General features: G+C 46.7%; 1 long non-coding RNA gene across 1 annotated transcript in view; it reads right to left on the reverse strand.

The window, feature by feature from the left end:
• Positions 1–26,333, reverse strand: part of LOC131582044 (uncharacterized) — a 74,916-nt gene that overhangs the window by 13,889 nt on the left and 34,694 nt on the right. The window contains exon 2 of the long non-coding RNA XR_009278256.1: positions 21,160–21,547. This is a non-coding gene — a long non-coding RNA (uncharacterized LOC131582044). The remainder of the gene's footprint in view (positions 1–21,159; positions 21,548–26,333) is intronic.

A 26,333-nucleotide genomic window follows, 5' to 3' on the forward strand; every position in this document is an offset into this window, starting at 1 on the left:
GTCTCCAGCAGCAGTTCCTCCCTGAGAGAGCACCAGGAAAAGCGCACATTTCCCAGCATCTCCCTCTTCTCTTTGGGCTGAGGCATCCTTTTTGCATTTCATCTATGACTGTATTGAGTCAGGAATCAAAACCATCCCTCAGAGCCCCGGTTCAGTGCCCTGGCTGCTCAGTCCCTGCCCATCTGCTCTCTCGGGGCTGCTTGTTGACAGCTGTTTCATAGAGCCAAGGATCCCAGCCCTTTGTTTTTCCCTACCTCATTAGCTAAACAAACAATGACACCATATAAAATACCACCCGGCTCGGCTGTCTGGGAGATGCAAATCCATGGAAAACTATCTTGGAGACAATTTTAGAAACAGGCTGTGCCTCTGCCAAGTGCTTGGATCAGTGTGGCAGTGGAGAGCTCTCCTCCAGCTCTTGGAGAGCCAGGAGGACACTGAGCTGAGCTGAGCCCTGTGGGACCACAGACCATGGGCAGGGAGATACCAGGGAGCTGAGATATTACACTGCCAAGGCTTTCAATTAAAAAGGCTCTTGATGACCAAAATATCAGCACCAAATAATTCTTTGGGAATTACTTGAGTTACAGATACTACCTCAGGCTGAAGCCTTAACAGAAGATGTTATGAGGACATTTAAACACCATAAAGCTGACTGACTGGATGGGAAACACATTTCTACGTGACTTACAGCACCAGATGTTTAAACCTAAGCTGCCACAGAAGACAAAGACTTCAGAAAAACTCTAGAAGAAAGGAGCTATTGGTGGTAAAGCAGCCTTCAGTGTCCTCAGAGACAAAGCAGAAGGACATGTCTGATGTGAGTTAGAGCAGCCTGTTCAACTCATTCAGCTCAGCACTTGTGTCAGACAACAAGCTCAAATCCTTCCAAGAACAGTCACCCAGGAGCACAAGAGAAGGTGAGGTGACCCCACGGGCAGCCGCAGCCTTGGTGAGCAATGAATTGGTTTCAAGTGAGGTCAGTCTAGCAGTACCCATCCTGCTGGAGAGGAGGAGGAGGAGTGTTCTTCAAACCCTTGAGTGGGAGGCACAAGGATCACACAGAACAAGGACCCTTTGCAGTGAATTTCAGGAGAAATAAAAGGTGAACTCCAGACAGGTGAGGACAGTGAGGCTGAGTTTCACCCTGCAGCTGTGCTGTCCCTGCTCCCCAGCCTATGCAGCCCCAAAATCATGCTGTTCCCCTCCCCAAAACAAGGTAGCCAGGATTATGTTAAGCATTGTGCTTTTGTGGAGAAATCAATTTTGTTTTTTCTCTCTTAAGCACTTTGTCTTTCAGTTTTGGCTCTGCTGCCAAGAAGCAGCACCCATACTGACCACAGCTTGGCTCTGGTGCAGCTCTGTGGGACCCAGGAGAGGACACCTCTGTGGCACGAGTCTGCTGGCACCCAGGAGCAGCTGGACCTGCCCCACTGGTGGGTGAATGGAATGGCTGTGTTCTTCCATCCTAGCTTGGAGAGGCATCGGGTCCTATGAATTTGGTCACTAAAATCCAAATATGCTCAATTTTCAACTCTTTTTGAAATGTGTTCTAATAACCCCTCCTCCTCAATAAGTCTTTGCTTGCACAGTGTGATGTTCAACAGGCTTACAGAGGGAAAAAAAGACAGCTTAAACCACTCCAGATCTGACTTCCCTCCATCCCTACAGAGCATCTCAGGAATTGTCCCTTCCCATGTTGTGAACAGTGGGCAGACAAGCAGGATTCCTCTGCAGTCAGGACACCAACATCCAGCTTCACCATTCCAACAAGCTCCTGCCAGCCCAAAGGGTGTCACCCTGTGTTATTAGCACAGTGCTGATGACACTGCTGAGCATCTCTACCCTGTGCAGCAGATTCCAACTGGATCCATGCACACAAGCATTTCCTACTGCCCTTCACCTCCCAGAGGTTTGGGCCACAAAGCTCAAACATCTTGGCAAAGCTAAGGAAACACAGAGAAACCCAGTTACAGAGAACACCAGTCTACTTTCTGCCCTTGCTGACTTGCTGTAGGAGCAGGGAGTGTATTTGGGGGGCAGAAAAGGTCCAAACAGTTAAACCTGTGGATGCAGGAGACTGCATTTCTTCTCTAAATCTTCCAGCCCCTTCTACAGCCCAATGACATTGGCTTTTTCTGCAGTTCAGCTACCCAAGGCACCTTCCAAAAGGCAAAGTGAGTTCAATAAAGCCACAATTTTAAGAAAACCAACAGCAGAAGTAAAACACTCACTTTGAAAACGAGAACCAAGAAACCAGTTTCTTATGGTTGATATTTCCACCAACCACTGATCCCACCTCTTAGCTGAAACTGTTCCCAAATCTGGGTTTGAGCACTTTGGTCCTTAAACACAAACAAAAATGTCTCAAAAAATTGAAATCAAACCCTACAAAACTATTTACAGCATTAGGAAAAAACACTACAGAACAGAAATATGTCCCATTTATCACTTAGCTCCAGATTCTTGGCCAGCCATGGAGACTGACCTTCAAAGTTTAGAAAAAATTCTTTCATTCTCCATGAGAAACCAGCACAAAGTGGATCAACCCACTAAAAAGCTGTAGTATTTTCCTCCCAGTGACATGCAAGGCCAACTGTGAGGGATGAGTATTTACAGCTATAAAGGTCTTCAATGTTTCAGAAAGATTCACTCGAGAGAAAGAATCATCTGCCTCTTCAGCTAACAACTCAGTGCTTTGTCACCATCTTAAAACTTCCAGGTTGGTCCATACACCTAAGAGTTTCATTCTTTAAGTGTGTTTATTTAGTTTGGCTGGGGTTTCTTGTTGAGTTTTGTTGTTAGGTTTGGGTTGAGGGTAGGGGTTTGCACTAGAGGTATTGCATTGTCTCCTCTATTCTTCCAAAGGACAGAGAGTACAAATACAGCACTAGGGACACTAAAGACAACTTAATATTCCACATTTTCTTTTCAGATCAGCCATATGGGATTCTCTTGTGTTCACACTGGAGTTCTTTTCCTCATGCCAAATATAGAAGTATCTACTTATGTGCAGGAATACAAATTACACAACGAATTCTCAGATTCAGATCCTGTAGCCGCTTCCACAGGGGTTGACTGCATGTGTACGTGAAGCCTCCAGTCCAGCTCACCCGCACACTCCCTCACTTTTTTGAAGTTTCAACATCCTTCTGACCCCACACAGGCAGGAAAGCCAAGAAACAGTTTGGCAAAATTTCACATTTGCTCCCATCAAATACTGGACTGTCTCCCCTGCCCCTTTTTCTGAGTCTCCAGAAGATGGCCATAGGAAGCTGGCTACTGATGGCCACTCCTGCCGGCACACAGCTCCCTGCCCTGCTCTCCAGCAGCTCCCAGCCCTAGGCAAGCTCTGCTGCTGGGGGATGCCCAGCCTGGGTAAGGTCCTTCAGGGACTCAGAGTAATGCACCAGAACAACACACCCCAGCAGCCTTCTGCTCCACTGAGCAGCCAGAGGCCGCTAAAGCAATAAAACGTGTCACACCGAGACACTGCTCGAGCCCAAATGCACGTCAGTGAGTTAAAGGCTTGTTCCTCACACTCAGCATCATCCCCTGCAGCTCCTAAGCTCTGCTAAGAGGAGAGCCAGCTGCAATGCAGGGCACCTGCACTGAAGAGCCCTCATTAACACGGTGCTCCTCCCTGTCTGGGATGCTGAGGACCACCTTGTGCCTTCAGTGACAACGCTGAGACAGAGCACCTGAAACACCCAAAGAAACAAAAACCCACTCAGGGCCAGATCCTCTGCTCCCCAGTGACTGTGCCCTGGCCCTGAGTATGAGGTAGGAGGAATCAGGGAATCTCAGGGAGTTTTGACAAGTCAAAGTCACTTGTACACCATTTTCAGTAGCTGAGTATAGTCAAGGAAGCAGCTCTTCCTCCAGCCACAGCTCGGTACCCATGGTCAAAGTTACAGCAAAGGAATCATTCCCATGGCTGATGGACAATTTGGCCCCATGCAGTTCTGCATGTTTCCTTATGAGCCCACAGGCTCGTAGGGATGAGCACAGAGCAACTCCATCAACTTCCACCTCCTCCTTCATCCCCATCCCTGTACTCCTTTGCCTTAATAAGCAACACCCAACATCAGCCCCCCTGCCCCAGCAGCAGGATGTGGAATAAGCCCAGGGAGCTGAAGTTAAAGCAAGGCTTTCCAAGAAAAAGGTAATGGCCCAAGTGGTGCTGAGGCAGAGACTGCCTTTGGCAAGGTTAATTTCCTCAAAGCCTTACCAGGCCCAACTGCCTGGGCAGGACAAGGTCAGCCACCAGAATCTTGGAAAAAGATGATTTTTACATTTTCAGTTGGAAAACTGGAAGCTAGTTGAGTAGCCATGTACAAAATCTGCATTTTTGTTCTTTAAAAGTACATTTAAATTGTTGGTTTTTGACAGTTTTCTAGGAAAAAATGCAATTGAAATAAGGGCTGTGTTTTGATGGCCTCTATTATTTTTGCAATGCTCTTCACCTGAAATTCAGCACTTGGGGTTTGTTTTGCTTTAAAAAAAAAAAAAAAAAAAAAAAAAAAAAGGCAAGCAAGCAACCAAAAACCCTGAACTCTCCAAATTCTTCAGAAAAGAGAAAATGCAGCTTTTAAACCTCTTTTAAAAGGTACCTTTTGCACCCAAAGGGCTGAAAGCTACGCCAGGACTGGGCTGTTATGTGGTCTTTCCTATCCATGAGCAGCCACCAGGAGACTCTGGGGAGACCCTGGCTGCCTCAGAACAGGATGATCTTGGCAGGGGCAGGTTTGCAGGCTGTGGCTGCAGGTACTTGTAGTGACCTTTGACTGCTGATGTAACATGATCCTGATGGAAAATCAAGGGTCACTCTTGCAAAAATAATGGGGGGAAACCTCAACATTTTGTTTCTGATGGAGCAGTTGAGAGGTTTGTCAGCTGCTTGTCTCAAACCCAACACTTCTGTTGGTGGGGCCACGCCTGACTTCCATTCCACTTTTAACCCCCACAAACACTTGATGGTCTCCTCCTCCAGCAACAACTCACTCCTTGAGCAAGGACAAGGGCTCTTCTCATGGCCTGGGGTTAGTCTGGGAGGAGTCTGCCATTCCTTGAGCACCTTTGCATCTACCCCATGGATATCCTGTGTGCATTGGACACACCTCTGCAGTATTCCCTCTTGAGCAGTGTTAAAGTACATGGACTCACATGCAGGTTTATCAGAGGGCAGACTAAGGAAGCCATGAGTTGATTCAGGAAAGAGCTGGACTCATCCCTTAAGCTTCGCTCTCACCCCAGGTCTTGGCACCACTTCACATTTCCCTTCAAGTCCTCAGAGGATTAACTCAATGCAAGGCTGATGAAACCACTGGGCCAGGTTTCCCCCTGGTCCATCTATTCTCTTCTACAGCCTGGCATCAGCTCCTGCAGAAGCAGGAAAACACTTTGAGGAAGAGATAGTTGGTGCAATTCTACCTTTTGCACATCCTATTCAGGAACTATGCATTAAACACTGAGGCCAACAGAAGCATAAAAGAATGGCACAGGGTGTCAGCTGGAAGGGAGGGATTTTTGTGCACTGATTTACCCTCATCCAAGGGAACAGCCTTTTCTGGAGTCAGTGTTGCCCTGAGCAGACATTTCAAAGCAGAATACAGGGGAGACAGAGCTTTCCCCAGCAATGTTTGGTGGCAGAAGAGGTTGTCTCTCCTGACACCAGCTTCCTGCACCTCCCCTACCAGGCAGGGATGGTGTGACCTGCGAGACCATTCAGCACTGGGAAGCAGAGTCTGGGCACACTGCAGAGGATCTCCAACATCCTCATGTGTAAGATGAGACCGCAGCACACAAAAGGATAAACCAGAGACAACCAGTGCTTAGAGAGAAAAAAAGTCTAAAATTCTACCCGAATTTAGGAACTTCAGATGTGTCCTTGGCTTTGAAGAGTGATGATAATCCAGCAGGATTTGCGTAGAGCCACCATGAGAGGTGAGAACAGGTTCTAAATACAATCCTACATGACTGAATTTTAAGCACTCCAGTTGGATCTTTTTGGCATTACAGTGACAATCTTGGCATCATCACTCCCACAGTTGTCTGCAATTAACAGTTGCACCATTCAAGCCTCCTTGTGTTCATTAATGTCCAGGTCCGGCCTGACATCCCACCAAGGTGGCAAGCGAGGCAGCAGAGCAGGTTACGAGGTGTTCTACTGGAGCACTCCTATCCCATCATCTCTGGACACCACAATTTTCTCTCTAGAGTGATTTTCTAGCCTTTTCCCCTGCTCTGGTTTTCTCTGACAGCACTGCTAGTGCCATCAGAAATAACAGCAGTAGGTCAGACAGCAAAGTCATTCTGGCACCTTTTTACAGCCCGATCGATATGGCATGAGGGTAGCAGCCCTTCCCCATTCTGCAGTCAAAATATGTAATAGCTTCAGATGGAAATTAAAAGTTTAAATCAACAAAGAAAACCCCAACAGGGTGAGAGGTTGACATTCTGATTCACTGTGTATATCAACAAAGAGGAAAAGCAGAACCTGATCCAGTTTCAAGTGCAAAGTACAGGAGTCACTTCAATGATGTGAGAACAGTCCAGGGAAATTTGTGCACTAGATGTTTCAAGGGTGGTTTCCATTCTTGCCCATTATCTATTCCTGGCCTGGATCAGGCATAGTGTGGCCAGCAGGAGCAGAGGGGACATTCTTCCCCCGTACTCAGCACTGGTGAGGCTGCACCTGGAGTGCTGTGTCCAGTTCTGGGCCCCTCAGTTCAGGAAGGACACTGAGACTCTTGAGTGTGTCCAGAGGAGGCAAAGAGGCTGGAGAGGGGCTGGGAACACAAACCCTGTGAGGAACGGCTGAGGGAGCTGAGGTTGTTCAGCCTGGAGAAAAGGAGATTCAGATGTGACCTTATCACTCTCTACAACCTCCTGAAAGGTGGGTGTAGGCAGGTGGGGGCTGGTCTTTTTCACCAGGCAGCACCTGACAGAAGACACAGTCTTAAGCTGTGCCAAGGGAAATATAGGTTGGATATTAGGAAAAATTTATAAGGAAAGAGTGATAAAGTACTGGAATTGTCTGGCCTGGGGGGTGGTGGAGTCACCATTTCTGAATGTGTTTAAAAAAAGACTGGATGTGGCACTCGGTGCCATGGTTTAGTTGAGGTGTTAGGGCTGGGTTGGACTCAATGATCTTGAAGGTCTCTTCCAACCCAGTGATTCTGTGATTCTAAGGTACCACTTTAGCCCCACCCAGCCCAGAGACCTTGGCAGAAAGGGAAGAGGGATTGTCCAGTCGACAGACTGGTGGTCTGACTCTGCTCATCCCCCCCAGCCCAGTGGAAGCTTCAAGTCAAACACAGAATTGCTTCAGTTCTTCACGAGATCATCTTCACTCCTTGACAGCTGAATAATTCATCCGGTGGTAAGAACCAGGAACCAAGTCCCAGAACCACTGAGGTCAGAAGGGTGCTCTGTAGATAATCCAGCACAAATGTCCTGCTCAGAGCAGGGTCACAGTGGGCAGGTGGCTCAGGATCATGTCCAGTCAGGTTGTATCTCCAACTACTACTGCTCTGGACAGCCTGTGCCCATATCTGACCACCCTCTCAGTGACGTTTTTCTTATATTTAAATACAACCTCTTGCATTTCAGTTTGTGTCTTTTGACAGGATCTGCCTCTGAGCCTTCCCTTTTCCAGGCCAAACAACCCCAGCCCTCTCAGCCTCTCCTCTTAATCTTGAACCTGCTGTTAACTCATTCCTCTATATCCACATCTCTCGTACACTGGGAGGCCAGTGCTGGACACAGCACCTCAAATTTGTCTCACCAGTGCTGAGTGGAGGGGAAGGATCTCCCCTCCCACTGGCACTGCTCTGCCTAAAGCAGCCCAGGGTGTCAGGTGCCTTCTTTGCCATGAGGGCACACAGCTGGCTCTTGGACAGCCTGCTGTCCATCAGGGCCCCTGAGTCCTTGCTGTGCACAGCTGCTGCAGCTGAAAAGCACCCAGAGAGTACCAGTGCCTGGGGCTGTTCCTCCTCTGGGACAGGATCTGGTAATTCCCCTTGTTGAGCTGCATCAGGCTCCTGTTGGCCCATTTCTTCACCTGTCCAGGTCCCTCTGGATGACAGCACAACCCTCTGATGTATCAGCCACTCCTCCCAGTTTTGTACCCTTCAGCAGAAGGATACTGACTAATGTTGAAGTAGTTATGTAAAAAGAGAGTATATTAATTATTATTTTCATAATTATTTTCATTAGTTTTCATCAAATATATGATCTTATACTGTCCCACAAAGCTGTACCTGAAGCCTGCAGATATGTTGACGGAAATTCACATGTGCATGACCAGCTCATAGCTTAAAGACCTCAGATCCAACAATCAGTCTCCTGCATGCATGCTGGAAAAGGGATAGAGCTATGGAGAGACAAAGATATTCATCCTATCCCATCATTCCTTCCTTCTTTTATTTTATTGGTAAATTAAAATTATATAATTAAAAACTAGCAGCTGCAACTCAGAGAGGCCAATATCATCTATGGATGACTCACCCTCTTGTGGGGTTTTTTTTGGGATGTGTTTCTGAGGAAATGAAAACACACTGGTGTCTTTTCCTCTGCTTCCTTACAGAACATACTCCTTGTTCCACTGCTTGGATGCTGGTGTGCATCTCTGTGGATCCTCTCTCTGTCAGGCTACAGGGGTGGCCTGATTTTTGGGATCATGTGCACAAAGGAAGGAAAGGGGCATCATATCACACCTGCCCCTGTCACTGGTGAGTCAGAAATGAGAAGGATGAAAATACCCCTGAGACAGGCAGGGACTGAAAGGAGCAAGGCAGAGAAATTCAAGAAAGCACTGTCCTGGACAAGAAGAGGCCATATGGTGCTACAGCCAAGGGATGACAGCCAAGTGACAGATGAGTTTTAGTGGAGGACCCCTGGGCACACACAACGCTGTATTACATTACTTTGCAAAACCATGAGAAACTGAAATAAGGAAGTCAAGGCGTCCCAATTCTCTCCCTTTTTTTCTACAGGATGCTGGGATTTCAGAGCTTTTCCCTGCTGGAAGGAGCTGTCTGCCCTGGGGGTTCTCCTGCACTCTAGCACAGCTTTTGATGTGCATCAGGCTGAGTCCTGGTGTCTCAGAGCTGACTCAGGCTTGGCCCACTGTGCTTTGCACACCAGCCCTGAAAGGAGCTGATCCCCCACTGCTGGCAAATGCTGAGCTTTTCTGATGTTCCATATTTTTAAGTGCTTTTGGGACTTCTGCTCTAAAATGCTTCCCTTTAATTTCCATTTAATTTCCTTAAAATTGTCACTGGAGCTGTTGATATCTCTGACGTGTGTCAAATGCATCCTTTTCTCTGCTGTCTCTTTCTCCCCCACTATGCAGTACATATAAAGATTTAAAAAAAGATTTTCTGCTCAGCACTTCACTACCTCCTCCACACTTTCTTGAACATCCAGCCTCTTTTTTTTTTTTTTTTTTAATTTAAAAACCCTAACATAGTGCACCCAATTGAACACATAATTGTTTCAAGTAGAGTTTCCCTGGAGAATTATATAATCTCAACCTGTCTCCTTTAGGCAACGTATAATCATGCAATCTACTGGCTCTTTGTTTCTCTTCTTTCTTCTTCCCTTCTTCTTTTTTTTTTTACCTCCCCAATACTTGTAATAAGCTTTCCACCTTGTCTAGACATTTCTGACATACGCTGCATTTACCTCATCTTCAGCTGCTGCAGCTGGGAGATGCAGCAGTACTCCTCCTTCCAAAACTACATCCTGGATCTCAACACCCCCCACCTGACAAGTCCTTATTCCAGCTGCTTCTCTGCCAGTGCTATTTCTATCCCTTGTAGAAAGCTGTGTATTTCCAGCTGTGTATTTCATCTCGCAGAGGGATTTTTTTTTAATGTTGCAACTGTTACCCTATGTGGGTAAAGGTTCCCTTTTAACAGGAAAATATTTGCTGTGATTGAAATTGGCCATGTTTGATGAAGAATACTCCCTCTGGTAGTCTGAAACACTGCTGCAGCTCTCAGTGGGAATTCTGGGGGAACCTCTGGCCAGCTGCAGTTCCTGTGGTGCTGCATTGCTTCACGCATTCAAACAACCATCAAGAGCCCTGGGCAGCATGCTAGCACTGGAAAAGCTCCATTTTCCATAGGCAAAAGGCCCTGTCTTCCCCACCCCAGTTTGAATAAGTCCAGACCTTCAGCTCCTGCTAAGACAGAAATTAAGTCTTTGAGTTTGACAGGAAACTCCTTCCCAGTGCACAGCTTCCACAGGAGCAGAGAGAGCAGAAAGCAGAATTATTTGCAGTCACGTATTTGAAATGTGTAAACAAAATTACCTTGGAGTGAGTTCACATCCCTTCAGATCTTGCTTTCACCAGCAATCTAGCAAATATGTTCCCTGGCAGGAATGTTTGCTGAGACAATGGATCACATTTTTCAGCCCTTTGTTCAAGGTAACATTGAAATATGTAGTGGTGAGTACCTACCTCTCCAACCTGATCATCAGAACTACCCTCATCCACTTGGAGATTAGGAACATACCACATACCTGATGTGTCCAAACATCGAAACTTTGAGTCCAAGCAACAAGTTTGAAGATTGTGTTTGCACACCTTGAGGAGTCCCAAGTGCCTGCACCAACAACCACCCTTCAGAGCAATGGCAAAGCCCCAGGGCACTCCGGGCAGTGAAGAAAGGAGGAAATAGCTTGAAACGGATAGATTTCCATCCAGGTTCCCTCACAGGTAACATGTCCCACGTTCACACAGGCACTTGTCACATTTTTGAACCTCCTCAGGCCAGCTAACCTAAGAGTTCCTACATTTCCCTCACAACTTGCTTCTCCCTGGCTTTCCAGGCTCTTGGCCCACCAGAAGCAAGTTATTGCCAGTGACACTGAGACACATTTAAAGCATCACATCCAGATCCTTCCCAACTTTCTCACATTACCCCAGTCACACTGGTGTTAATGTTACACTCTTCAAGCTTTTCTTTACTGAGAGGGTAGTCAAACACTGAAACAGGATTCCCAGGAGACAATTAATTCCACAAGGCTGTCAGTGTTTAAGAGGCGTTTGGACAAAGCATGTAACAACACACTTTAACTTTTGCTCAGACCTGAATCAGTCAGGCTATTGGAATGACACAATCATTGTAGGTCCCTTCCAAATTAAATAGTCTATTCTACTCTACCATATGTTTCCTAATTTAGCCAGCCACTGCCACTTGCAACCCATTCCCAAATTTGCATGGCAGCCTCTGCAATATTAGTAACAGTCTCAAATATTCCAAATGCATATGCAAGAAATCTAAAAGCAATGGTTAGTTTCTTTTTCAAACATATGTCTGTGTTTCTCTATTTCCCTTTGAATTTCAGAACCTCCGAGGACTGCATTTACCAGGTTGTTTCAGGAACTGTGCTGCTGAAAAGAGACATTTCCTTGATCCAGGACCTTGGTTTTCAATGAAACTGAGTGTAATGTTGCAACAGACAGCTGGAACCCTGATACACGTCTCATTTGCAGCACTTGTACAGAAATGCATCATTCCTAGATAATGATTTGTGGGATTCTGAAGTAGTTGTGAGAGAACAGCAGGCTGCACATTCTGTGTCTGTCAGGTGATACCAGCAATGTGCTGTGCTCTCCAGAGAGTAGAGCTGAGTACACCAGACAGCCCCAGGAGCCAGGAGAGCTGCCCTCTTGACTTGCCCATTGATTCATTCACCAGTTCCCAGCAAATCACCGGAAATGATTCATTTTATCCTTCACAGAATGGGCTGTGAGGGTTGCTCCTTGAGGGGAGCAGCAGCTCTCTGTGACCTGTGGCTGGGACTCATAACAAGCACCCTCCCATTATTCCTTGTTTGCTGTGTTATTCTCATGGCTGGACCACAACACTGACAACAGCCAAGCAAACTTCTGCAATTCCATACACATGGGCTAAAGGGAAACTAACTAAAGCTCTTCTCCCCATTCAGATGCCATAGGGAGGTCACAGAGCAGCAAAACAGCATGAACTCTTGGTGCTGATCTTTCTTTTGGTAAACATCAGCTGGAATTATGTTTAAGGCAAGGGGGTCTCCTTACATTGGTTAAATCTCTGTAAGGGAATTTTCTCTGGATCCCTCCCCTCTCATCCCAGGTGGAAAGCAACAGGATTGTATCTGTGTTACTGGGAAAGCTGGGCTTGTAGCTCAGTTATTCCCTGGTGGTACAGCTGCATTCTTCCATGGGGATAAGCAGGGGCTGTTCTGTGGCCACCATTTGCTGCTACCAGTCCATCTGCAATGGCCAGGGCCTGGCCACAATGTCTGGCAGCAGTGCCCTGGGCCACGACTGTGCCTTAGAAAATAGTTTAATTTCCTAATGTTTTTGTGAATGTTTCTTCTCCAGTGGCAGCCCCAACCCACCAGAACGTTAATGAGAAACTAACGAAGAGAGCCAGGCTAATGCAAAACAGTAATGAAGATTAATCTCTCCCCAGAGCCGAGGCTGACAGAGACCTAGTGCACCACAATGGCATTTGGAGGGTCAAAAGTGGGTCAGTGAAAGCTAATTAATAGCAATTCTCTCTCTTATTCTTAATTACAGAGTGGTGTGTAGGGATTTCAAATAAGCTGCTTGCTCCGTTCTAGACACTGAATTCCCAAACTGGGAACCACAAGCCATGCAGGAATTTGATGGCGTATCTGGGTATAGATCTCTCAGCTGGGAAACAAGCAGAGCCAGGAGACTGGGCCCACTGGGCTTCATCCCCTGATAGCAACCAGAAGTTTTCATTTTGGAAGATGCATTTGTGTAACACAGCACAGGACCTCAGAAGGGTCATGCTCATGCCTGAGCAGGAATTTCAGGTCAGGCTGTGGTTTCTCCTCAATGATAAGCTCCTGGCACCCTCCAGCAGCCTTTGGAGCCAGTAATCCTTCAGTACAATTCCCTCATGCACAGCCTATCACCAGGGGGGTTAGATTTGTACATGGCTTCCAGGCATGGCCTTAACAAGTCTGTCGGAGGGTCTGATCAAGGGCTGTCACCTGCAGACGTTGTTATTGGACTGCAAAGCTCCTGAACGCAGAAGCAGCACAGGAAGGCCCTGCAGCTCTGGGGAGCCTTGCCATTTGGGAATTTGACTGAGTTCCCAAGCCTGTTTCTCACTTCTTCTGTGACCTTTCCTCATTTCAATTCCCCCACCTTTACTCCTGGCCCCCCAGAACTATGAAGACCCTTTGGTGGCAGACGGGTTAGCATCCCAGGTAATGCTCCTGCCTCAGGTGCTTGTGTGTCTGCGCTGCCTTGTGCAACAGCCTTTGCCAGGCCTTCAAGACATGACCATCACACCCACAGGAGGAAGATGCTTCCATTCCTCCTTTTCCTGCCCTGGGTGAACCCACACAAGAGGGATAAATAGCCAACGATTCCCCAGGGCCACCCTGTGCTGAGAGGTTGAATTGGAGAAGAAAGCACCGAGGTTGGCTGCTCTAGATGAGCCACAAAGCAGCACTTAGGATTCCTGTCTTGCCTGGCTGGAGCCCAAGTGGAAGCAAATCCTCTGCAGGCAGGGCTGTCCTGCCAGCTCCATGATCTCACAGAGGGAAAATACACTGGGGCTAAAGAAAAATCAATGACTTTGCACATGTCTTTGCAAGGCTGCATTCAGAGAGGTGACTGGCACTGAAATTGCCCTACTTACCACAAAAAGCAGTGACACTGCCACCACCACAGCAGGGGACAGACAGAGTCCAGGCCTTGTTTCAGTCCTTGTGTTGTAATTGGAGCAGGCTGTGCTGCCAGCAACAGGATCCTGAACAAGATCAGAGCTACATCTCCTACTATGCTTTCAAAGGTAAGACATCAGCATTTAACTCTTGTCTTGCTGACATCCACAGCACCAGTCCATGCACACTGCCCAAGGGAGCACAGAAGCGAAGTGGGGAGGAAATCAATAGACTGCAAAAATTCCCACTAGTTCTGTAGTCAGGGATGCTGCAGCACCTGGAACATCAGTGTCTGGGTGAGCATTTCACCTTCGAGAAACATGCAGCTTTACTGCTGGATAAAAAAGAGTCACTTCACACCTCAGCACAGCAAATAGAAACCATCCTGAGCCTGTCTGACCTCTCACATGGTGAGCATCTCATGTCCTTCTTCTCCAGCATGAGCAGAGACTGAAGTGAGCATAATCAGGGGCTGGTTCAGGCTGTAGGTCTGCATCTAGAGGCAATCTGTGCCTCTTGCTAGGAATGTGCTGCCCAGGCACTCAAGGGGAACTCTGCTCTCATTTAAATATTTAATTAAAGTTACTTAGGTATTCTGCTAAGCTGAGTATTTAAAGGAACCACGTACCCACCTCCCAGTGATAACAGAAGGACTTAGACACTTAATTCTGATGGGCTCCTTTGAAAACCCTGGATTTCAATGCTCAAAGGTCTGCTCTGAATAGCCAGATCACTGTCCATATCATGTGTGTGCTCTTAAATGATTGGCAGTGGAGCTACCTTACACTGATTCACCTTCTGCTGATTCACAGTCATTTATTTGCACTGTTTCCAGCACCAGGAATTGAAATAATGATACATGTTTTCCATATATTCACAAAAGAATTCATGAACAGCATGAATGCACAACCTCATGTCCAGCCATGCCAGGCTCCCCCTAACTTCTCAGCCAAATAAAACCAAACACATCTGTTCTGAACTGTAGGCATGCTGAACCAAGTCTAAGGAAATATTATTCCAGAGAAAACCTTTTTCCCCATTTTAAGACAAATTCCAGCAATGTGAAGGCTGCCAGGCTCAAAGACAAAGCATTTCCTCTTTACTACAGAGCTAGTCCCTCCTGGCTGGTCTTGGCTTGTGCCTCCACACTGTGAGGGAGGGAATGCTGAGAGGGCTGAAAAAGCTTTCCTGGCCCTATGGTGCTTTTCTAGTTTTGGGTTTACAGCTGCCCAGCAGCTGGTGCCAGCCATGACAGAGCTGTGCCCCAGCACAGACTCCAACAGCTCCCAGCAAGGTCCACCTGAGCCACATCCAGCTGTGACACAAGGCTCTGAGCCCCTCAGTTCCTTCTGTGCTGTCCAAACTTCAGCCTGGTGACCGAACCCCCCAGAGCCCAGGAGGGGCCACTTTCCTCTAACACTTGGGTGCTTCTGCAGGGATGTCTGGCCAAATAAAAACCAGCAGAGGATTGGTTTCACTTTCTAATTCCATCTGTCAGCTTGGGTGTTAGGCATTGGAGGGACCCCAAAGCCACTGAAATTGCAGGACAGTGTCATATAGCAGCCAAGGTACTGGGCCAGTAGCAAATTTGGCTATGTTTGAACTAAACCATGTCTGACCACTTCCTGAGATGAGCCAATGGAGATAAAACTGCTAATTTGAGCCTCAAGCCAGAGCAATGCCCTTAGGTTTAGCTGAGTGCAGAGTTAGGGAAACTGCTCCCAGAGCCTGACTCTGATTCACTCTTCAAACTCTGAATCACTTGGTTTTAGCTCAGCCACCAACTCCAGCTAAGAGCAAAATGACCATGTGTAGTTCCCCCAGAGGAATACTCACCGGCTGCCTTCCCACAAGAGAGGAACCGAGATTGCTCCAGCTGTGCTGCCCCTGTGGGAAGCAGGGGTGGCAGGGGCAAAGAACAGCCAGCCCCAGGACAGGATGGCTTTTTGGGTTTTCATTTGGTGTTTTATAGGCTGAAGGGAGACCTTCAGACTCAGTGAAATTCAAGGGGATGTGAGCTCTGCATTGGGCGTCTTGGGCATGTTAGCCCTTACAGCAGCCAGTTTAACTGGGAAAGGAAGGAGGGTTTGGTGCTAAGCAGATCATTTTCCTTGAGCAATGACAGCAGAAAGCTGGGCAGGGGTAGGTTCCATACAAATCCAATCCAGAATCAGATCAGGATCATAAAGCGGTTCAGCTCAAGACAGGCTCTGTCAGAGCTGTGCCACAGCTGTTCTGTCTCCAGCTCCCACTGTCTTGCATTTTCTGCAGTCCTTAAAAGCAATTGGATGGTCACAGCTGGAAGCTGAAAAGAAGCTGCTTAAATTCTTCAAGCCCCAGCTTTGGGGGCACTGAAAAGAAGCCATGCCTGGGTGGAACAATTCAGTGAAGCCATAAATGTCTTTTCAGCAGCACATGCAGGCAGTGTGGTCTGCTGGTTGCTGTTGTGTTGTAGGAGTATGGGAGCACCTTACAGCTTCCTGTAAGCTTCCAGCCAGGGCTCTATAATCTGTTCTAACATTACAGATTCACTTTGGAGATTTTGACTAGCTGAGCTCTGCTAGAGGAATGCAATGTGCCACCAACCTGACATGAAGATCGTGTCAATCCTGTTTATTGAGGGTTTGTCTGGACCACCCCCACTAAGGATCTTGTGGATCTCACCTATGGAGCTGAAACAAATCTGCTTCATCTTTAAAGAAGGGGAAGTGCTAAACAGACTACTTTTGTCATCCACTTGCATGCCAGAGACTCAGCTCCTCTAAAAATTAGGACCACTAGAAAAGACTCTGCAAATAGCCTTTGTCACATTAAAAACTGAGCAGTAAGCCAGGCTCAAAGAACACAAGGCAAAATCGTGCCATGCCTGTCCCAGCTCTGCAGTCAGGTAACCAGGGAGACTGCACTGCTGAGCAGGGACAGTGATGGTGTGAGGCTGAGATGGAAAACAGTGCCTTTAGCAGCTCTCAGCAATGTGGTCAGCACTGCAGCTCCTTGGAGAGGCTCAGCAGAGAGGCCAAGGCTTGAAGCTCTGCAGCAATTGGTACTGAACTCTCCATGGACCCCTCTGAGGTGTCAGGCCCTGATCAAAGCAGGTCACAGCAAGGAAGGGAGGACAGAAATAGGTCCATGATTTGTGACCAAGCTCTGACTTTATTACCAGGACCCAAAAAGCACCCAGTTGTGCTCACAGGACTGCACCATCCCTATGCTGGGGCTGAACCCCAGCTCTCTGCTCAGCTCAATGCTGAGTTCATCACTCTCCAGCTACCAGCTCTCAGTGCTCTGATGCCAAAAAATTTAGTCAGACAGTTTGTGGCCCTTCAATACTCCACAGAAGCACAGCCCATGGCCAGACATGGCTGACTGTGTGGGGAGGGTGACCTTGAGTCCCTACAGTCCTTCACTTGGTGCTGCAATAATAAATACACCCCAAACCATTGCTGACTACTCTGGTGGGTGCATAAATCAGACCAGTTCTGAGCTATGGCTCAGGCTAAGGTGAGCCATAGCTCACAGGAAGCTGTTCTCAAGGTGGTTTGAAACTCTCTGCCTTCATTTCCTCAGCCTTCTAGGGGTCATTACAGAAGATCTGTGAGGGGCAACAAATGCTTGTAAGGTACATAATTGAAAGGAATAAATAACAACTAGTGAAACTTGATGATAGGTATTAAAACTGACTAAAAGCTATCCAAGCTGAAGAGAATTAAAAATACATGAAACCCAGCCACAAGCCTAATGAACAATTGCTTCACAACTGTTCCGAAATCATCTTTAAAATATATATTTTTAAAAAGAGCTTTTAAAATTACAGATTTTTTTTTTAAAAAAAATAAAAATGTTAAGAAAAAGGAAATCAAATAGGGCCTTGTAAGGATTCATTTAAACTCTACATGGAAAATAACTCTGGGTTCCTACTTCCCTCCAGTATGGACTGTAAGAAATCCCCAATAACTTTTTTTGCCCATTTAAGCAGGTTTTCTCTCCCTGTGCCTCCTGGACACTGTGTGTTCTTCCAGTATTAAGGACAGCCAAATGCAATTTAGCCAAATTCACACCTTTCACTCCATAATCTGCGATCTCTGCGTCAGCCTTCTGTGTGGGGATGGAGGGCCACAAAAGGTCAAATGCACCATTTGGTAACAGACTCTCCCTTTTCTGGGCTTCCTTCAGATTCTTGCTCTCCTCACAGTGGCAGCCCCCAGCCCTGAGACCCCATTGACACGGTGAGTGCACGGCACCTCTTGGTCAGGACACGGCTGGAGCTCCTTGTAGGCACAAAAGCCTCAGTTTAGCACAAATCCAATTTTAAATGCAAAAGCCAGTTCTTAATAAAAGAAAATAAAAAACAGAAAAAAAAGCAGCAAGCCATCAAGGTAGCAGACTGTGTGATGGATATTAGCCATGCACTTAAGTGTCCTGCTGAATCAGGGCCGTGGCCTATCGATTACAACGCTACATTAATGACGTAATTTTCTCAGAAATGATGATGGAGTCTGGATCTTGGCCAAGGTTATCCAACACATACAGCAACAACAGACCCAACAACAGCCTGTGGATCAGCCCCCTGGCCTGACAACGCACCTTTACATACCCTGTGGGTCCAGCACTGTGGGTCCCTAGGGTTGGCAGCACCTTGTCTTGCCAGGGGCAGATCTGAGCTGGGGAAATTTGTGCTGATTGCAGGTGGACTGTGCAGAGGTTTATAGCTGGGCCTGTTGTGGTTTAACCCAGCAGGCAACTAAGCACCACACAGCTGCTCTTTCACTCCCCCACAGTGGGATGGGGGAGAGAATTGGGGAAAAAAGTCATTCCCCCTTGTTCTGTCACTACATGCCCTTGTAAAAATTGTCTCTCTGTCTTTCTTATCATCAACATCATTCTCCTCCTAATTCCAAACCACAACACCATACAAACTACTAGGAGGAAAATAAGTTCTACTCCTGTTGAAATCTGGACATGAGTCACTAAATGTGACCTAATTAATAAAAATTAATTAGCTAGCATTAATCAAGTAAATTCCATTAGCAATCACTCTAAGAGCTGAACAGAAAGGTTGCAAAGGAAAATCTATTCAAGGTTCAAACTACGGCTCCAGCACCATCCCCACTATCTATATTTAATACCACCAATGCCTTGACATTCCAGGCCAGTTCCCCACATGGAGTGAATCTCCAGACTAATTTGGTGCCTGCCAAGCACCAAATGGCTCTGCCCCCACTGCTCCAGGCAGAGCTGTGGACAGAAGCAGCAGCCATCGTGCAGAAGATGCCGTTTTTCTCTGCAGTTCTCAGCTGCAAAGGGCTGAACCAAACTATAGGCACTGGCAGCTTGCTGTGTGGTCCCTATCCCTGCATCCCTTTGGCCAAGCCCAGGAATGTCCCGAGCCAGGACATACCAATCTCATCTCATTCATGCTGAGCACCATCATGCACTGCTAACAGGCTCGGTGGGCTCTTCGTGTTCCTGCAGCAGTGCTGCAAGGTGCAAGCCTGTAGTTACAGCACCTGGTCCTGACCCTGTCCTGGGAAGCTGCAATCTGTGTGTTGGTGTACCTGTCCTGGAGCACCTCAATCATACACTGCTGCATCTATTCACAGTACAGAAGATTTCCCCTCTCCTCCCTCTTGCATCTTCACCCCGAATTTGGAAGCCACACAGTTTTCTGTCACCCACCCACCCATAGGAGCCTATTGCCGGCGCGGGGTTTCATTTGCAGCCTATGGGGACAGCAATCTCTCCCCCTTTCCCCTGGAGCAGTATGGATTTCCCCAGGAATTAACCCAGAGCTCCAGAAACACGGATCACAGACACAGCAGAGTGCCAGCCGTGCCCTTGTCGGAAGCGAGCAGCTTCCCCATTCGCATCCGCTGCCCTGAATTAAAGCTGCCGCACGCCCAGCTGCATCCGCGGGCAGCTCTCGAGTTAATGATGCAGGAGAGCAGCCGGGTGTGACTTCGAAGGAAGGGGAGAATGTGCTTCCAGCTTTTCCATAACAGTTAATCATTAACACCTTTCATGGTCACAGAAGGTGCTGGCCTCCTTACAGCTCCCCTTATCAGCCATAATTATTTCCTGATCGGCTCTCGCCTGACTACCTGGCAGACTGATGCACAACACCCCTGAATCACCTGACTGCATTTATTGCCCTATATTCCAAGCCAAATGGGTCTCTGCTGTGTCAGCTGCAATATTTACAGCATTATAGTTATTTCTCCCTTCCCATGCCCAAACATAAGAAGTTGTTCTGCCCCCCACCTTGCCCTTTACACCATCCCTCTTCCTGTGACAAAGCAAAACAGAGCAGTCATCTAAATACCTCAGCACTATTTTCTCCTCTTCTTCCCCAAAAGCAACAGCTCCTCTTCCATACAGCCCAGGGAGGTACTGCTGCTATCTCCTTAAGTCCACTTTAAGTTTTCAATCATTTTAATTATATTGATATTGCCTAAATAAATATATTTCTATTTACACTTTTTTTTTTAATATATATATATTTTCTCACAAAATAGCTCAACTTCATAGAGGAGAGAGATGTAAATCCAAGTGATAGATGTAAATGTGTCACCCAAATGGTGTGTTACTTGCCTCAGGTGGTGAGTTCAGAGTCACCAGCTTAACTCTCTTATTGAATAAAAATGGAGAGAGTGCCCTGGCCAGCAAGGTTGGTCTGAACAAATGCAGCCCTATGAGTGGAAAAGTCGAAATTGCATGAGTGGGAGGATGTCTTGTATTTAGGTAAATAAAAGAAACTTAAATAAAAAGCAAAAACTGGAAATGCAGCCCTTACTGCAGCTGTGATGAACAAACCCATTCTCAGTGAAGAAGCTGTGTATTCTGTAGGTAGCACATGCCCATGTAACACACGTGCTGTCCAAAAGTTTTATGTCAAAACACATAAAAGAGGGAACAGAGATCTCCAGGCACAGAGAGGAAGAGTGGAGCAATGGGAACATGATAATCCATGATCAAATTTATTTTTTCAGTGAGACAATAGCATCTATAAAAAGGAATACAAATGCAACAAAGGGGGATTTCATCTTCATTACCAAAGTTTACGAAAAAAAAACATTTTTAGGGAAATTCAAAACCACAAAAGAAGCAGGGGATGTACACAGCATAATCCCAGGGCTGGATTACATTGCTGTTACCAGCAGCAGTGCCTGACACATGGCTTGACTCCACATCCAGGAGGTTACAAGGCCACTCTGAAACACTTGCAATCTAACAGCTCAGACCAACACTTCCTCTTTCTTCCTAGCACATCATCCACATAACCCAGCCAGAAACTAAGGGAGTTCTCAAATATGACCGAGAATTTGGAAATGCCTTGGTCTGCTTGTCTCAATTGCTGAAGTCAGGCCACTTTCAAGGCTGACCAAGCAGATGTACACCGTGTTCCAAGGGCATAAATAACACACTGGCAAAGCATAAAATCAGAAATTGTTCAGAGCTTACCTGCACATGCAGCTCTCTACTCTGAGCACATGGTGCTTCCTTCTGCTTTCATCTCATCTATTATTTTGCTTGGGGTTGATGCTGGTAGTGCTTTAAAAATTCCAGCTTGGGGCTCAGGGATGGTCACAAACACATGTAGGATCTCAAAGGATTACTGAAAGGCTGAAGCAAAGGAAGGTAAAACCTTCCTTTTTTAAAGCCACCATAAGAAAATGATCCTGTGGTTTACCTAAGTCATGACTTGTGGGGGGGAGTGTCTCACCCCCTCTCTTAGCAAGGATAGACAAGGCATGAAGGAGAACAGGTTGACCAGTGATTTTGCAGCTCCTTTCTCCATGGGAGGATGCCTCAGCTCAGACAAGAGGTGGCACAGGGAGGAGACCAAGATCTCTTGTAAAAAAAAGTTCAGAAAGGTGATTAAAGCAAAAGTGTTCAGTATTTCTCATAAACACCTCCCCGCCCCCTCCCCCTGCCAAGAAGAAAACCCCTAAACCACCAGGCCAAAACCCAAATTTAAAGCCACTGCAATCACAGGATGCACCAAAAAAACATCAGGATGCTGAGGCCAACAGATGTGACCATGGGCTTGAGGTTATGCCAGGGGATGGATCATACTACAAACAGTTTCTCTTACACTCCTCCTACACGTTACTGGTTCCAAGCCAGGGAGAAGATAAGGGTTAAGGTGAGCCTCTGGTCAGAGCCAGTACAGACATTCCAGTGATCATGGTCTCACTACTGGGTCACAAGCTGAGAGCTGATCTTGGAAAACAAGCTATGCTTCACCCCAAGCAACACTCAGACAAGCAGCTCCTGGAAAACTCTCATTTGATTTATTGCAACCTTTTATTTCAGGCCTTCTGCCTGTTGCTTTCTTTTGGCTTATTTTTTTTTTCAGCATTAAAAATACATCCAATTTTAACTTACTGTGAAATACACTGCAATAAGCAGCCCTGAAAGTTGATGTCAGCTGTCTGTCCACAAATAATCCCAAAGTCCCCCTTCACTGCTGCCTGTCCATGTGCCCTGACCCATACCTAAAGAGGTGTCTTCTAGAGTGAGCCCAGAGCTCATTCCCCACGGTGCATTCTCTGCCTCTCTGCCAAGACAGCCAACACCAGTAGCTATTATGGAAGTCACTCACTGTGACACGATGTCCCATCCATGGGCCACACAAGTCAAACCACTTCTGCAAGACCCACTGGAGCGAGGGAGTCACCAGGGAGCAGCACAGGGCTCGCTTTTCCCTGCAGAGCACGTCTGGCTCTTTCATATATGGACACCGCAGCTTGACCTGACCACTGAACTATCTAATGCAACAAGCCCTCTGTAATCAGCAGCTGTGGAAATTAATAGCACCATTCTTTCCATTTTCAACTCAGTTTGAGAGACTTTAATCAAATCTGATGAGGGACAATGTAGCCAGCGATGAATTTATGCATGAAGCACATTACCTGCACTGCAATTATGCCTTGTGCCAATGCTCCTATGAGTCTGCTACTAGAGAAGCTTAAACAACTTTTAAGGGTATCTTGGCACAGCCACACCAAGCAGGGCAAGTTATGGCTGTGTATTCTGAGTTGCTCTTTTACTATAGCTCACCTCACTGCTTAATTGGCATGTATGGTGTTGGACCTTCTCTGTAAAACATCTAAAAAGGATGCTACTTCCTAGGTTTTTAGTGGATTTCTGTGCAAAGTTCCACCTCAAGACATAGTTAGGATCCTGACCTTTAGCAAATACTTGTATCTTCTTGTTCAGGGCTTACTGAGCTGTTTGGGACACATTCCCAATGCTGCAGTTCCTGGGTGACTGCAGGCGTAGGTGGGAGCTTGTTGGCTTTTCCCAGCCTGGAGCCCGCCAGCCCCAGGGCATCCAGCACCCTTCACCCCCATCAAGCTCCATCTTGCCCATCCACTGCTCAGCCTTGTTTAACCACAGTAGAGGGAGGCAAGAAGTTATTTCCTGCCTTCTGAAAAATATTTCATGGAACTGCAAAAGGTTTATCACTCTATTTTTCTGAAGGAGGTTTTGGTTCCCAGGTAAGATTTTTTCCTAAAATCTAAGTCACATATACATCCCCTCACAAGAAATCCTGCAGTAGGGATGTAGGAAAAATTGGGGTTTGGTTGCAAAACTGGGCTTTGGTCGCAAACATGCTCCTAGCACCAAAAGTCCTGAAAGGTCCTGATGGAAATAACTGGGTTTGGAACACATGCATCTATTAGAAAGCCCCAGCTTCCAATGAGCACAAAAAAATATAATAAAATAAAAAAATGCTTCTGAGTTGCTTTATGCTCTGAACCAAGACAAGACACAGGGCTGGTGACTGAACCACAGCAGAGTGCAACTCACAGACCAGTGCAAATCGCTGCCCTCTGCTCACAGGGGTGCCCCAAAGATGCTTCCAGGAGTTCCCTCCTCCCGTCTGCCGGCGCTGCAGCTCCCGAGCTGCACCCTGTGCTGAGCTGCCAGGGCCACTCACTCCCTGGAGGGGATCCCCACTACCAGCACGGACAGATGCCACCAGTCACATCCATTCCCCGTGGCACAGGCAGGCTGTCAGCCCCGGTGACAGCTCCACTGTGACGGCTCTGGCAGCCAGTGCCCAGAGCACAGCCAGCGCTGCTGAGTGCGGACACAGGGCTGGGCCTGCCTTTGCACCCCTGCAGCCACAGCGGTCACTTTCTTATGGTTAAAGAGCTTTCACTGCATCTTCCAGGCCTGGTTTTTTCCATTTCCCTGTTTGGCTTTTTCTTTTCACATAAAAACCAACCCATCTTTACTAATAACTATATATGTGTTCACATGCAAAGCCCTGGGACTGGACTACAGTTCCCAGAGGAGAGCACTGGAAGGCAAAAACAGGGAAACAAACTGTATTAATATGATTTCTGTTTTGCACAGGGGCTCCACCCTCTCTTTCAAGACCATGCATTCAGTTAATGAGAAACAGGGTATTCCCACCCCACGTGCACAATCCCCTTTTTATTTCGTACACAGTGAGGAATTAAGACATGAGACGTTCTCAACCACTTCCCACAAGAGCTGTCTCTGGCTTTGACTTTGATAATCCAGCTTGACTGATCTTTCCCTGGCAGTGGCACTGGCATCAGTAGCCCGAGTGATGGATGGGCCTTACAGCTCAAACAGCCTTCGGGATAGCTGGTTGAAGAGAAGTGCCTAAACCCAGCAATTTATGCTTTCTCATGTTCCTAAGCCACAGGATGTTTATGGGGACCTTTTTTCTTTACTGGTGTCTTCGAAACAGGAGCAAAATAAAAAGTGAGACTCTGAAGCAGCTGTGCTGCACCCATTGCTAGAGGAGAGTGAATTATATGACTGGGAAGCAGCGGCAGCTGCCCAAATTTTACATCAGCCCAAATTCTGGATGACATTGGCTCATACACTGCTTCCTAATTTCCCTCCTTGATCTGAATTTTAACTCCAATCTCTTGGGCCAAGTGTGACAGGAGTGAATGCTGTTGTCTGCAGGCAGAAAATGAAAGTGGGAGACATGAGAAGACAAACAGCCTAGCTACCACAAAAGACAGAGTGGCATCAGTGCAGTCTCTGTGCATCCTGGAAAGATGAACATGAGTAATTTTAGGCAGTTAGAGACATTGCAGTTGTCAGGTCACAGTTTCAGATAAACTCATATTCTGCTAAATCTTTCCCAAGTTATCTTTGCCATCAGAGGATCTCTGATCACTTGGGTAATGTAACAATGGCTGAAACTTTAAATGTAGTCAGATTGATAGGCCCCATTAAGATGCTCATCACAAGCCACTAAAAACCTATTGATTTATGGCTAGCAGCAGGAAGGTTTCCTTACAGGCAGTTATATTTTTCTTCTTCAGCTTTCAGAGCTGCTTTTGTAGAGGTTTCACTGTTTAAGCACTTAGAGCTTAATGAATACTCAGACAATTGTCTGATGTTAAGCTCCCTGGATGCCAGTGATGACTGAGGTTGAAGATAACTTAGAAAAGAGCCCAATAGCAAACGGTGAGCACCAAGGCTCCTACTGATAAGCACAATTGCTTGGTGCCCTTCAGAGCTTAAATTCGTGACCAAGTTACCACAAAATGAATGCAAATGAACTTCAGATGACCTCTCTTAACCCCTAGCAAAGACAGAAGGATCCAAGTGACACAGACATGCATGGACATAGCAAACGTGGGGCAGAGCCAAGCTGAACACAGCCTCAAACACCCTTCAAAGTCAGAAATAGGAAAAAAAATTGTTCATTTGCTTCTTCCACACTGACACAGTGTCCAGAGCAGGAACTGAGAGAGTAGGCCAAGATGTTTCTGTCTGACATAAATATAATATGTATTTAACATCTTGGAGGTATAAACCTGTGTTGGCTCTCCTGGAGGTTAACAACCAGGAGATTCTGAGCACAAGCAGACGGTAAAACTGAGCTGTCTCAATACCTGAGAAGTGTTGGGGCTGATACACAGCTGTGTTTCATCAAGGAATGTGATATCAAACCTACTTTCTCATTATAAAAGCAGCAGGACTACGTTTTTAGGAAGATGACAGTTTCAACATTCTTTGTACTTGAGGACTTTCCCAACTATCACACAACCATAGAGTAAACAGATGTACCAGGGTGAATTCGGGTAAAGAGTGACTCAGGATTTCTGAGGCATCATCAAGTGCAAACAAGACCTTTGAGATCAATTACTGTCTGCTTAAAGGAAAACAGAACTGACAGATGCAGTCAGTGTCACAGGGCAGTCACCTTTTTCTCTTTAGAGGTGATTTTTCCTGGAGATCAGACCTATGGAAGTGGTAACTTCACAGAATTGATCTGCAGCCATTTCCTCACGATACAGAAGGAAGGCAACTCCTCTATGTGGTTGCTCCATGTGCCCTATTACCTCTGGGAATTGTCCTATTTCAACCAGGAGAAAAGCCACCAACATACTGAGTTCCTAAGAACTGTGAGAAAACTGGGAGGCAGCAGAGCAAGAAGTCTCTGCTGGTGCCCTGCTAAAGGAAGAACTGAGCTTTCCCTTGATACCAAAGAGCACCCAGAAGGATGTGTTAGAAAGCAGATCTGACTCCTGACACTGCTTGTGACACTGCTGGCTCCTCCTTCCATTACCCTCTGATGCTCCCTGATGTTCTTCAAGCAGCTGAGGTCCTGTCTTGTAGGACACTTCCAG

Source organism: Poecile atricapillus, chromosome 9 (genome assembly GCF_030490865.1).
Source record: "Poecile atricapillus isolate bPoeAtr1 chromosome 9, bPoeAtr1.hap1, whole genome shotgun sequence".
Lineage (NCBI taxonomy): Eukaryota > Metazoa > Chordata > Aves > Passeriformes > Paridae > Poecile > Poecile atricapillus.